At 40.5% G+C, this 14,551-nt stretch overlaps 1 pseudogene; it reads right to left on the reverse strand.

Annotated features, from left to right (window-relative positions):
* Positions 1-314: 314 nt before the first annotated feature.
* Positions 315-14,551, reverse strand: part of LOC105709505 (tubulin beta chain-like) — a 59,891-nt pseudogene continuing 45,654 nt past the window's right edge.

Here is a 14,551-nt window from a genome sequence, read left to right on the forward strand (position 1 = left end):
TCTGTATCTGTGATCTCTAGATAATTATTCTTCATGACATACAGACACATATGCAGCCACACATGGAAGTATTCAGTAGGGGCACAGGTACTTTATAGAAGACAAAATGTATATTGGGCAAAAAAAGATCACATGGAAATAAACCAAAAAAATTTTTTTTCACTATGAAAATGCTTTAATAATGGTGTCTGTACAGCATGGGATGTGGACAGGGAAAACAGCAAGTGCACACACAGCAGGACAGGCCAGAAGACAGGCTGGGAGTGAATAAAGAGTTCACACCACTTCCCTGCTTTCCCTGGTGGCTAGAGGCTCTAGGCCACCTCCTCCTTGAACTCACCCTCCTCCTTGGCCATGGTGTCCTGGTACTGTTGGTATTTGAACAGCAGGTAATTCATGTTGCTCTTGGCCTTGGTGAACTCCATCTCATCCAGGTCCTCACTCATGTACCAGTGCAGGAAGGTCTTGTGTGGAAACATGGCTGTGAACTGCTCCAAGATGCGCTAGAACAGCTCCTGGATGGCCCTGCTATTGCCAATGAAGGTGGTGGACATTTTTAGCCCTCAGGGCAGGATGTCACACAGCTGTTTTCTCATTGTTGGGGATCCACTCAGCAAAGTAGCAGCTGTTCTTGTTTTGGACATTAAGCATTTGCTTGTCCACCTCCTTCATGGACATGCAGCCTTTGCACACGGTGGCCACCATCAGGTGGGGGTCGCAGGCCGCCATCATGTTCTTGGCATCCAACATCTGCTGGGTGAGCTTGGGCACTGTCAGGGCCCGGGACTACTGGCTTCCCTGGCTGGTCAGTGGGGCAAAGCTGGGTATGAAGAAGTGCCGGTGGGAGAATGGGACAATAGTCATGGCCAGCTTCTGCAGGTTAGAATTGAGCTGGCCTGGGAAACACAGGCAGGTAGTGACCCCACTCATGGTGGCAGACACCAGGTGGTTCAGGTCACCATAGGTGGGTATAGCAGCTTTAGGGTTCTGAAGCAGATGTCACAGAGAGCTTCATTATCAATGCAGTAGGTCTCGTCTGTGTTTCCTACCAGCTGGTGGATGGACAGGGTGACATTGTAGGGCTCCACCAGAGTGTCTGACACTTTGGGTGAGGGCACCACACTCAACGTGTTCATGATCCTGTCTGGGTACTCCTCCCGGATCCTGTTGATGAGGAGGGTACCCACCCCAGACCCAGTCCCCCCACCCAGGGGGGCCTGGCCACTTTGCTGCTTTGTGTTTTTTAATATACTCCTGGATTCAATATGCCGTGTCTTAATTTTATGTTCAGATACCTTTGTGTTAGCTACTATATACCTAACAAATGTTTTATTTATTTAAAATGTTTAGATTTAATAGAGGGCCAGGCGAGGTGGCTCACACCTGTAATCCCAACACTTTGGGAGGCCAAGGTGGGTGGATCATGAGGTCAGGAGTTTGAGACCAGCCTGACCAACATGGTGAAACCCCATCTCTACTAAAAATACAAAAAATTAGCTGGGCATGGTGGCGCGTGCCTGTAATCCCAGCTACTCATGAGGCTGAGGCAGGAGAATTGCCTGAACCCAGGAGGCAGAGGTTGTGGTGAGCCGAGATCGCGCCATTGCACTCCAGCCTGGGTAACAAGAGCGAAACTCCGTCTCAAAAAAAAAAAAAAAAAAAATACAAAAATTGGCTGGGTGTGGTGGCACGCACCTGTAATCCCAGCTACTCAGAAGCCTGAGATAGGAGAATCACTTCAACTGGGGAGGTGGAGGTTGCAGTGAGCCAAGATAGCACCTTCAGAGGTGTTGGGGTCAAATATAAACACTCTCTGGCTCCTTCTACGCTCTGTTGGGCCTCACAAGTAGGTTAGGAAAGACTGTTCCAAGAGTGGGCATGTCAAGCATTGATGAAAGGGAAGAGAGGATAAAGGAAAAGTTGAACAATTAAATCCTAGGTTAATTTAGAGTTATTCTGAGTTCTGTGAAATCAGTTCAGGTTTCAGTAAGCAGTAACCCTCTTGACAAAAAAAAAAAAGAAGAAGAAGAAGAAGAAAAAAAAGGAAAGAAATCATTCCGAATTCTGATGTTTGATGAAAAAGCACAACTATTTGCTTTTACCCCTTCCACAAAGAAACGAAACAATTTGGGAAGACATCCCAAGAGATTCAGGAAGAACAAGGCAAGGTAAGTGCTGTGGTTTGAATGCCTCCAAAACTCATGTTGAAATTTGCCATTGTGATGGCATTAAGAGGTGAGCCCTGGTCAGGCATGGTGGCTTATGTATGTAATCTCAGCACTCTGGAATGTTGAGGTGGGTGGATCACCTGAGGTCAGGAAGTCAAGAACAGCCTGGCCACATGGTGAAACCCCATTGCTACTAAAAACACAAAAATTAGCCAGGCATGGTCTCGGGCACCTATAATCCCAGCTACTTGAGTGGCTGAGGCAGCAGAATCACTTGAATCCTGGAGGTGGAGTTCGCAGTTAGCCAAGATCGTGCCATTGCACTCCAGCCTGGGCAACAAGAGCAAAACTCCATCTAAAAGAAAAGAAAAGAAAAGAAGAGAATAAGAGGTAGGGCCTTTAAGAGTTGATTAGGTCATGAGGCATCTGCCCTCATGAATGGATGAATGTTGGTATCTGGAGAGTAGGTTGAATTATCCAGGGAGTGGGCTTCTGATAAAAGGGTAAGTTCAGTTTCCATCCACTCTCTGTGTCCTGTGCACGCTTGCCCCTCTGCTATGGTATGGCACCGCAAGAAGGCCCTCACAAGTTGTGGCCCCTTGATCTTAGACTCCTCAGCCTCCAGAACTGTGCACCAAATAAACTTCTATTATTTTTTCTCTTTTCCTTCTTTTTTTCTTTGGATGAAGTCTCGCTCTGTTACCCAGGTTGGAGTGCAGTGGCACAATCTTGGCTCATTGCAACCTCTGCCTCCCAGCTTCAAGTGATTCTCCTGCCTCAGACTCCTGAGTAGATGGGATTACGGGTGTACACCAGCATGCCCAGCTAATTGTTGTATTTTTAATAAAGACAGGGTTTCATCATGTTGGTCAGACTTTCTCGAACTTCTGACCTCAGGATCTTCCCACTTCAGCCTTTCAAATTGCTGGGATTATGGGCATGAGCCACTGTGCTCTGCCTTAAAATTCCATTCTTTATAAATCACCCAGTGTGTGGTATCTGTTACAGCACCAGAAAACAAAAAAGAGTTTAGATGTTTTAATCTTACTTAAAAAAGACGACCTGAGTCACATGTAGAAGACATTCTTCCTTCTCAGGATCCTACAACTGCCCTATAACCAGTAGAAAAAAGGAGATGCCCAAGATTTTTGTTCCCACCTTTATTCAGACTCCACTGATGGACCTTCAGAGGTGTTGGGGTTAAATATAAACACTCTCTGGCTCCTCCTGTGCTCTGTTGGGCCTAGCAAGTGGGTTAGGAAAGACTGTTCCAAGAGTGGGTATGTCAAGCAACAAAAGTATGTCCTGGCCAGGTGCAGTGGCTCAAGTCTATAATCCCAGCACTCTGGGAGGCTGAGGTGGGTGGATCACCTGAGGAGGAGTTCGAGACCAGCCTGGCCAACACGGTGAAACCCTGTCTTTACTAAAACACAAAAGTTAGCCGGGCATGGTAGCATATACCTGTAATCCCAGCTACTCGGGAAGCTGACACAGGAGACTCGCTTGAACCCAGGAGATGGAGGTTGCAGTGAAAGGAGATCATATCACTGCATACCACTCCAGCCTGGGCAACAGCGTAAGACTTCATCTCAAAAAAAAAAAAAAGAGGCCAGGCATAGTGGCTTGGCCAGGTGCGGTGCCTCACTCCTGTAATCCCAGCACTTTGGGAGACAGAGGTGGGTGCATTGCTTGAACTAAGGAGTTGGAGACCAACCTGGGCAAGCAACATGGTGAAACCCCATCTCTACAAGGAAGACAAAAATTAGCTGGGCTTGGTGGCATGTGACTGTAGTCCCTTCTACTTGGGAGGCTGAGGTGAGATGATCCATGGAATGTTTTTCCATTTGTTTGTATCCTCTGATTTCCTTCATCAGTGGTTTGTAGTTCTCCTTGAAGAGGTTTTTCACATCCTTTGTAAGTTGTATTCCTAGGTATTTTATTCTCTTTGTAGCAATTGTGAATGGGAGTTCACTCATGATTTGGCTCTCTGTTTGTCTATTATTGGTATATAGGAATGCTTGTGATTTCTGCACATTGATTTTGTATCCTGAGACTTTGCTGAAGTTGCTTTTCAGTTTAAGGAGATTTTGGGCTGGGCGGATGGGGTTTTCTAAATATACAATCATGTCATCTGCAAACAGAGACAATTTGAAGCAAGAGCAAACAAATTCAAAAGCTAGCAGAAGACCAGAAATAACTAAGATCAGAGCAGAACTGAAGGAGATAGAGACACAAAAAACCCTTCAAAAAAATCAATGTATCAAGGAGCTGTTTTTTAAAAAAGATTAACAAAATAGGTAGACCACTAGCAGACTAATAAAGAAGAAAAGAGAGAAAAATCAAATAGACACAATAAAAATCAATACAGGGGCTATCACCACTAATCCCACAAAAATACAAACTACCACCGGAGAATACTATAAACACCTCTATGCAAATAAACTAGAAAATCTAGAAGAAATGAATAAATTCCTGGACACATACACCCTCCCAAGACTAAACCAGGAAGAAGTTGAATCCCTGAATAGACTAATTATCTTATACATTATGTTTGGTCGACATATCTGTAAGCCTCAATCTATACTGTTGTTCTGCCATCATTTTTTTTCCTCTTGTTCTAACTTTTGTTGAATACATCAGATTATTTGTTCCGAATGATGTTATGCACTTGGGATTTTGCTGATTGTATCTCTGTGGTGGTGTTTAACATTATTCTGTCCCATTTTTTCTATAAATTGGCAATTAGATCTAGAGGCTTATCAGGTTCATGTTGGATTTCTTTCTTCTAAGACTGCTTTATAATTGGTGTTGGCTCCTTCCACCAGGAAGTATATAATGTCTGATTATCTCTGTTTTTGTGATATTGGCTATTAATAACTCTTGTTAGGTCCAGGAATTAATTATGGGCTATAAAATGTCAATATTCTAATTCTGTTATTTCAGCTTTGACTTTAGAGAGAAACTTTCCCTCATCAGTTATTTGATTATCTACCAGTACTTAAATCAATACCCCTCCAATCACTTTGTCTAAAGCTTATTCTGTAATAGATTACTCAATAAAAAATTATCTTGAGTTCTTGCATTCCTTCACTGAACATAGTTATAGAGATTCATTCATACTGCTAGGTGTATACTCTTATTTTTAACAGCTTGTATGTGATCTTTATAGTTAAAGGTCAGTTTGGTTACATACAAAATTCATGGCTCATGTTTTCTATCCTGACTGCCTAAAATATGTTAATATATTGTTTTCTGGTTTACAGCATTATTAATAACAATGTGATGAAAATCTGATTTTTTTTCTTTAGAGATGACTTTGTTTATTTGTATGGATGCCCAGAGGGTTTTGACAAATTTTTGTTTAAAATCTTATCATTTTATAGACTATGTCTTGATAGTGACAATTCTGAATCCATTTTCTCAGGTACACAGTATTTTCTTCTTATATGGAAATTTAAGTAATTTTTTATCTTTTAGGAAAGTTTTTATTGTTGTTATAGTTTTTAGGATTTCTTATGTTCCACTTCTTTAATTTTCTACTTTGGGGATTCCTGCTATACCAGGGAGTTTTGAACCATGGATGAAGACTGTAATCCCTTTCTTAGAATGATGATTTTGGGGCCAGGTGTGGTGAGTCTCCCCTGTAATCCCTGCACTTTCGGAGGCTGAGGAGGGAGGATAGCTTGAGACCGGGAGTTCGAGATCAGCCTGGGAAACATAACCATCTCTACAGAAAAAAAAAAATTAGTGGGTCATGGTGGCGGGAGGATCGCTTGAGCCCAGGAGTTTGAGACTGCTTGGAATAGTTCATGTCATATGATCATTCCACTGCACTCCAGCTGGGTTACAGAGTGAGAACTTGTCTCTAAAAAAGTAGCAATAATAAAAAATAGTGTTTTTAAATTCATAAAACACAATACATAGGTTTAGAAAGAAAATAATTATATACTGCAATGTAGTTTTATTAAAATGGAAAACACAGGTTGAAAATATATTTGCACACCCATGTTCAACAGCAGCCTTATTCGCAAAAGCCAAAAGGTAGAAGTAACCCAAGTGACCATCAATAGATAAATGGACAAACAAAATATGGTATAAAGCATAGAATGGAATATTATTCAGCCTTAAGAAGGAAGGAAATTCTGCTACAACATGGATGAAACTTGAAGACATTGTGCTATGAAAGAAGCCAATCAGCTGGTGCAGTGGCTCATGCCTGTAACCCCTTTGGGGGATTACACTTTGGGAGGCGGAGGTGGGCAGATCACCTGAGGTCTGGAGTTCAAGACCAGCCTGACCAACATAGAGAAGACTTGTCTGTACTAAAAATACAAAATCAGCCAGGTGTGGTGGTACATGCCCCTAATCCCAGCTACTTGGGAGTCTGAGGCAAGAAAATCACTGAAACCCAGGAAGCAGAGGTTGCAGTGAGCTAAGGTTGCACTATTGCACTCCAGCCTGGGCAACAAGAGCAAAAGAAATGAAAGGAAGGAAGGAAGGAGGGAGGGAGGGAGGGGAAAGAAAGAGTGAGAGAGAGAGAGGGAGGGAGGGACAGAGGGAGAAGTCAATAAGAAAGAAAGAGAGAGAGAAAGAAAAAGAAGCCAATCACAAAAGTACAAATATTGTATGATTTTACTTATATATTGTATAATAGTCAAATAGTCAATAGTAGTTAAAGTCATAGGATAGAAAGTAGAGTGACGGTTGCCAGGGGCTGGTGGGAGGAGGAATAGGGAGTTATTGTTTAATGGGTACAGAGTTTCAGTTGGGAAATATAAGGAAGTTCTGGAACTGGATAGAAGTAATGTTTGCATAACAGGTCGTACTTAGTGCCACAGACCCTTAAACTGATGAAAATGGTAAATTTTACGCTATGTATATTTTACCACAATTTAAAAAAACCAGAAAACACATTTGTATTGTAACATGTGTGCTTCTTTATATGTATTAAATAAAAAAACTTCATATGTATTAATAACAAGATTGCACATAGGTATCTATGGTAACGTGAACTAGTGGCAAGTCTCATAACTACCAGAAATTTGAAGTAGTGATGAGTCTAAACAATATTTTTAAATATCTGTGGTGTGGCAATGTGATGTAAAAATATCTGGTGACAAAGTCAGAGGTTCTGCTAATATTACTGTGGCTTATTAGCTAAGGTCATGATTAAATAAAATAATAAATTTCAGTTACATTAAGTAAATAAAAAGATGTAATGTTCATCCAAGTTCACAGACCCTCTTTTTCCTAAGTAGATATGCCTTCAGAATTTGTGGACTCTCAGGTAAGAATCCTTATATTTTTTTGTCAGATCTTCTTTTTATATATTTGACATTCATTATTTTTTCCTTTATCTTTTTTAAAACCTTACAAAGATTCGTCTTTTTAAATTGAGCTAAAATATACATGCAAAAAGGTGGACAAATTGTAAGGGAAAAACTTAGTGAGTTTTTCACAAAATGTATGTAGTTGTACAACCAGTATCCCAATCAAGATGTAGAACATTTCCATCATACAAGAAATTGTATTTGTGTCATATTCTAGTTCATTTCTCTAAAGTTCAGAGGCAACCACTTGTCTTGAATTTCATGTAAATATAATTACATGGTTAAGTACTCTTTTGTGTCTGGCTTCCTTTGCTGAACGTAACGTTATTGAGATTCATTCATACAGTTATGGGTATACTCTTTTATTTATTTATTTACTTATTTTTGAGATAGAGTCTCACTCTGTTGCCCAGGCTGGAGTGCAGTGGTGTGATCTCGGCTCACTGTAGCCTCCACCTCCCGGGTTCAAGTGATTCTCCTGCCTCAGCCTCCCGAGCAGCTAGGATTACAGGCATACGCTGCCACGTTCAGCTAATTTGGTTATGTGTATACTTTTTAATTTTATTGTTGAATAGTATTCCATAAAATGAATATATCACAACTGTTTATTTATTCTGCTGTTGACAGACATTTGGGTAGTTTCCAGCTTTTCACTATAATGAGTAAAACTTCTGTAAACATTTGTGGATGTGTGTTTTTATTTCTCTTGGATAAATAACCTAAAAGTAGAATTGCTGGATCATATAGTGGGTGTATGTTTAACTTTATAGAAAACTGCCAGTTTTCCAAAGTGAGTGTACAATTTCATACTCCCACCAGTAACATAGAGCTGGTGAGAAGTGGTATTTCATTGTGATTTTAATTTGCATTTTGCTGGCAGCTAATATTGGGAATCCTTTTATATATATATTTTTAGCCATCTCTACCTCTTTTGTGAAGTATCTGTTCTAGTCCTCTGTCCATATTTTGAAACTGTTGTCATTTGTAGGACTTCTATGAATGTTCTGGATACAATCCTTTTGTTTGACAACAGTGCAAATATTTTCAACTGGTCTGTGATTTGCCTTTTCATTTTTTTGAAAAGTGTCTTTCAGCTAGGTGCTGTGGCTCTCACACCTGTAATCCCAGCACTTTGGGAGGCCAAGGTGTGCAGATCACCTGAGGTCAGGAATTTGAGACCAGCCCGGCCAACATGATGAAACTTTGTCTCTACTAAAAATACAAAAATTAGCTGGGCGTGATGGCACGTAACTGTAATCCCAGCTACTCGGGAGGCCAAGGCAGGAGAATCACTCGAACCTGGGAGGCAGAGGTTAAAGTGAGCCGAGATGAGGGAATGACTCGAACACTTTTGAGTTCTAGGGTGAGGAGAAAGGGTCTACACAGATTGGGTCCTTGGATAACTTCTCTGTGACTCAGCCTCTCAGGGAGGGGCCCAAGCTTCTTGAAAGAAGTTTTCCAATCTTAATACAAAGGTTATTTTTCCAAGGTATGAGCTTGCTATATTTCACTTTCTGAAGGAGACCAAAGACAAATATGATATATTGACCTCTTCTGAATTTGATAATCTCAATTTATAGTGCAGAGCATTGCCCAGCACATGCCAGTCAGGCCAATAAAAATGACTTTGAACTTCCAAACTTTTCTCCTTGGAGAAGCAGAGTAATAGTCTTGATCACACCCTAAGGAGGCACTTGGGTCCCAACCAGTCTCTGCCCCGCTGGGCCTCTTATCCTTCCTCCTTCTCTGGTATCTGGAGAAACAGGCCTGAGGGGAGAGGAAGGTAGTGTTGAGCCAGGACCCTGAGGGTCTCATTAGCATTTGCTACTTAGATAATCCCAGCAGTTCCAAGTGTGGAAATCTCCACAGACAGCTTTACATCAGATCAATTAAGGCCAGCTTGAGTTTTACTTTTACTCTAAATGAGTCTCAAGAGTTTAGTTAGGAAGATACCTAGAGGGACTGCTCAGTGACAGTCCAAGGAGGATCACAGGAGCAGCTGGGATTTATCAAAAGAGTGAGCAAAGGGACCAAGTCTAGGAGATGTCCCTGCAGATCTTGTTCCAAGCATCACGAGTAAAATGGCAACTCCAGCACCAGCTTTCCCTGCTGTGTAACTTAAATACTGTCTCTGCGAAGTCCTCTCTGTTCTCACCCTGAATCTTCCCCTTGCAGTTACTTCTGGATTAGTTAGGGGAGGTTGGTCCCTGGCTTTGGGACATATCTGTTAACATACACTTCTCATTTAATCTATCCCAATCATTGATTGGAATAAAAATTAAATCCCCTTCTGGAAAAAAAAAACTGCATTCATCTCATTGTACCCTGCATCATGGAATGTTTCTAATGATAAAAGATGGACAACAACCCAATTATTCTATAAGAGATAAACCATTAAATCAAATATAGAACATCTATATAATGGCATTTTATGCAGTCATTAATATATCTATGATGAGTTATTTATACTACAGATACATATTTACCTATAATTTTAAGTAAAATTCAGGATGGAAATTCTACATATCAAGGTAAAAAGGTAGGCCAAATCACATTTAGGCAATGGAAATATACCAAAATGATAACTATATAAGCCATGAATATTTTTGAATTATTCTTCTTCTTTATAGTTTTTTTGTAGTTTCAATGTATTACTATTATAATCAGGGAAAAACAAATTAAAATTGTAATGGGTCCACCCAGCACGGATATTTCTAACATAACACCAAAGAAAAATGGCTAATCAATCTATTTATCTCCAAGGGCAGCCATAACAACGATCACAAATTGAGTGGCTTAAAGCAGTGGGAATGTATTCTCCCACAGTTTTGGAGACTAGAAGTCCAAAATCAAGGTGTTGGCAGAATTGGTTCCTTCTGGAGGCTCTGAGGGAGAATCTGTTCCATGCCTCTCTCCTGGTAGCTGCCAGAAATCCTTGGCATTCTTTGCCTTATCATTACTCCAATCTCTGCCTCTATCATCACATGGCATTCTCCCTATGTACCTCTGTGTGTGCTCAAACTTCTCCCTTCTTCTAAGAATTAGTCATTGCATGTCCCTTTATTTAGTTTGACCTCATCTTAACTTGATTGTATCTACAAAACACTATTTCCAAATAAAGTCATATTTACTGAGAGGTTCACTGGCAGAATAACTCCTAGACCTCACTCCAGTGTCTTCCTTGGTAGAACCCAAATGGAAGCCAGAGGACAAGGGAACTCACTGATGTAGAACATACAGATTAGTTCCTACAGAGGTCCCCAACCCCCAGGTCACAGACTGGTACTGGTCCGTGGCTTGTTAGGAACGGGGCCACATAGCAGGAGGTGAGTGGTGGGCAAGCAAGTGAAGTGTTATCTGTATTGACAGCTGCTCTCCATCACTCACATTACCACCTGAGCTCCGCCTCCTGTCAGATCAACAGTGGCATTAGATACTCATAGGAGCACGTATCCTCTTGTGAACTGCATGTGTGAGGGATCTAGGTTTCATGTTCCTTATGAGAATCTAATGCCTGATGATCTGTTACTGTCTCCCATCACCCCCAGATGGGACCATCTAGTTGCAAGAAAACAAGCTCAAGTCTCCCATTGATTCTATATTATGGTGAGCTGTATAATTATTTCATTTCATTATATATTAAAGTGTAATAATAATAGAAATAAAGTACACAATAAATGTAAGGTGCTTGAATGATCCTGAAACCATCCAAACCCCAGTCCATGGAAAAATTGTCTTCAATGAAAATAGCCCCTGATGTCAAAGAGGTTGGGACCACTGAGCTACTAGGAGCATGGAGGAGGGTGGAAAAGAGTGGAAAATGGATTTGTGAGGGCAAAAGGAAGTTATCCAGCACATAGCATTATTATTTAGTGTCATGTATAATCGTATGTTTGGACTGAGGCCTCAGTGCTTTCCTAATGATTGGCTAGAGGCTGCCCTGGGTTCTTTGACATGTGGGCCTCTCACTCTGGCCTCATCCAGTATAAGCACACGAGAGCCAGAGAGAGAAAATGTCACTGATATGAAAATCAGCGACTCTTACAATCTAATCATGAAAGTGATGTTTCATCATTTTCTGTATTCTATTTATTAGAAGCAAATCATTAGGTCCAGTTCACACTCAAAGCGAAGAGATTAAACAAGAATGTGAACAGCACTTTCTCCCTCATTCTCTCTAATAGGTTTCTAATGTTGCTCCCCCTTCTCCTGATGACCAAATGCTTACAAGGTATCTGGGTTCCTTTCTAGCACCAAAAGTTCAATCTTAATTAGCCTACACCAAATATGGTGATCCTATTTCCCTTATGAAGGGTTACTTTAAGTATAATCATGAGTCTCTCAACAAGGATGCGTTCTTAAACATGCCTTATTAGGTTATTTGTCCTTGTAACATAGAGTGTACTTCCACAAACCTAGATGGCATAGCCTACCACACAGCTAGGCAATATGGTATCCCTATTGCTCACAGGCTACAAACCTATACATGTTACTGTGCTGAATACTTTGGGCAACTGTAGCACCATGGTATTTGTGTATCTAAACATATCTAAACATAGAAAAAGTACAGTAAAAGTATGGTATTATAATCTTATAGGACCACCAGCAAATATGCAGTTTATCATTGACCAAAATATCACTATGTGGTGCATGACTTATAAGATCATGATGAAATTCTAGTAAAAAATATGTGAGACTAATTTGGGAGGCTTCTGGGAAAATGTATCCTCACTCTTAAAAGGAACACAAACACAGGATGATTCCTGGTACTCTGAATGTAGTGTTTTGCATTTGATGTCCACAACCATGTCACTCAACTTGGAAACATAAGGGTATCCAGTCTAAGAAGGCAAATCAACACCCCATGAAGAGGGCAGAGCAGAAAGATTTAGAAAATACCTGGATTTTGATGAAGTTATTGAGTTGCTGACTTAATCAACACTGGATCATCCCCATCTCTGCACTCCTTGTGATGTGACTTAACAATGAACTCATTGTTTTGTCACTTTTGGTTGGATTCATATGCCTGCAACTGAAAGCATCCCAATAGATGTGTGCCTTATTTCTTAAATAGCAGCTATCATACCCAGAATATCTAACTATTATTGGAGGTTGTAACCATGGGCAAGTTATTTAATCTCTTTTTAACTCAGTTTTTTCATCTCCAAAATGGTAGTTATAATAGTATCTATACCAAATTTTTTTGGGGGAAGAGTAAATTCATCAATGTATGTATGCAAACTGAACAATGTACAATTACAAGGGTACAATAAATGTGAGGTGTTCTTATTACTTATGTCAGACATTAAGCGAGACAACTTATACAGTATTTTTCTGCAGGCAGACATCATTACTTTTATTTTACTGTTGAAAAAACTGGGAGTCAGTCAAAAAAGAAAAAATTACAGTCACATCAGCAGGTCAAAAAAAAACTGGGGGGTCAAGCAGATAAAATAATTTACTCAAGGTCACACAATAACCATATTATGTAGAAACTAGTATATTTCCATTTTATAGATATGGAAATTGAGATATAGTCACATAGCTGGTAAATAGCAGAGCCAGAATTTCAACCAGATGTTCTAGTTTCAGACCACATGCTTTTAACCCCTATTCCATGTACTGCCTCTGTAGGTGCATTACAATTTATTAAGCCATTCTCCTACTGATGAACAATTCAGTTTTTAAACTTTCACTGTTATAAGTAAATGAACATCTTGTACACATATGCTTGGCACAGATGAACAACTATTTCTGTATGATACATTCCTAACGGTAGAAGAGGGTCTGCTTTTTATTACTCAAGAATGCCTTGCATACTCAGTGGAGCAAAAATTAAAAAATTAATAAAAGTGTCCAACATGATCTAGAGTAAACCATGTGAGCTGTACAGGAAAGAGATCTTTGTGCATGTTCTAAATTGGACTTGGACATGCAAATTAGGAGCAGATCTGTTCTTCCAGCCAAAGCTGTGACTAGAATCACCCCAAAAGTGAATCTAAGGATATGTGCTTGCTTTTGTCTTGAAATGTCTGAATGTGAGAGGCTTGCTGGAGCAACCTGAGTCCATAGGAAAATAGGGGCAATGAGGTAATGAGCTTTGGATGAAATTATGTGGGCACTCCACCAAATCCCCAAGATCCTTGTGGATCAAGAAGAGAAATTCAGTGGTGCCAGTGGCTTTGATGCAGGACAAGGGAGCCCTAAAATTGGGTTTTAGCTCAAGAGGGTTCTTAGCTTCACCTGGGGAAGAATTCAAGGATAAGCTGGTAGTATTAGACAACAATATTTTATTAAATGGTACTACTTCTTGCAGAACAGGACTAACTCATAGGACATGTGCCCAGGATCGGCAATGCATGGGCTCTTGACAACTATATTTTTACTTACTTATACCCACTTTCAATTGCATGCAAATTAAGGGGTGGTTTAATGCAAATTGAGGGATGGGTTATTTAGAACTCTCTAGAAAAGTGGTGGTAACTTCCAGGCCATTGCCATGGAAAGGGGTGGTAACGTCCAGTTACTGCCATGGCATTTGTAAACTGTCATGGTACTGGTGGGAGTGTCTTATGCTAATGAGCAATGAGAGCAGCTAGGGATTGCTTTCAGTTGCCATCTGCTGGTTTTTGGCCAGTTTCTTCACTTTATCCTGTCTGGACTAGATCCTGTTTTGGTCAGCAGAACTGTGACCAGAGAGCAAGTTCTGCCAGTCTCCTAGCTCACCTTCACGTAAAGATGAGATGAAGAAAAGGACAGGAAACAGGGTTGCCTACGCAGCCATACAGACAGGAAACATCCTGTCTAGAAAGGGAGTTGGGTCATGAAGGCAGATGCCAAATAGAGGCCTCAATGCATCTCTCTGGAGATCAGCAAAGGAGATCAGTTTAACATTGAATGTAACCCCCCAGAAAAATATATATAGCATCAATATGGAAATCACCACATCAGTGGAGGCCACTAATAGGAAACAAAACCAAACTGAGTCCAAAACAACTAGGAATATCTTTCTATCTTTAGCAGGTACATTGCTGTGTAATAAACTCCTGCTTC

Source organism: Aotus nancymaae, unplaced genomic scaffold (assembly GCF_030222135.1).
Source record: "Aotus nancymaae isolate 86718 unplaced genomic scaffold, 86718_ANA_hifiasm-v0.15.2.pri h1tg000016l, whole genome shotgun sequence".
NCBI classification, from domain to species: domain Eukaryota; kingdom Metazoa; phylum Chordata; class Mammalia; order Primates; family Aotidae; genus Aotus; species Aotus nancymaae.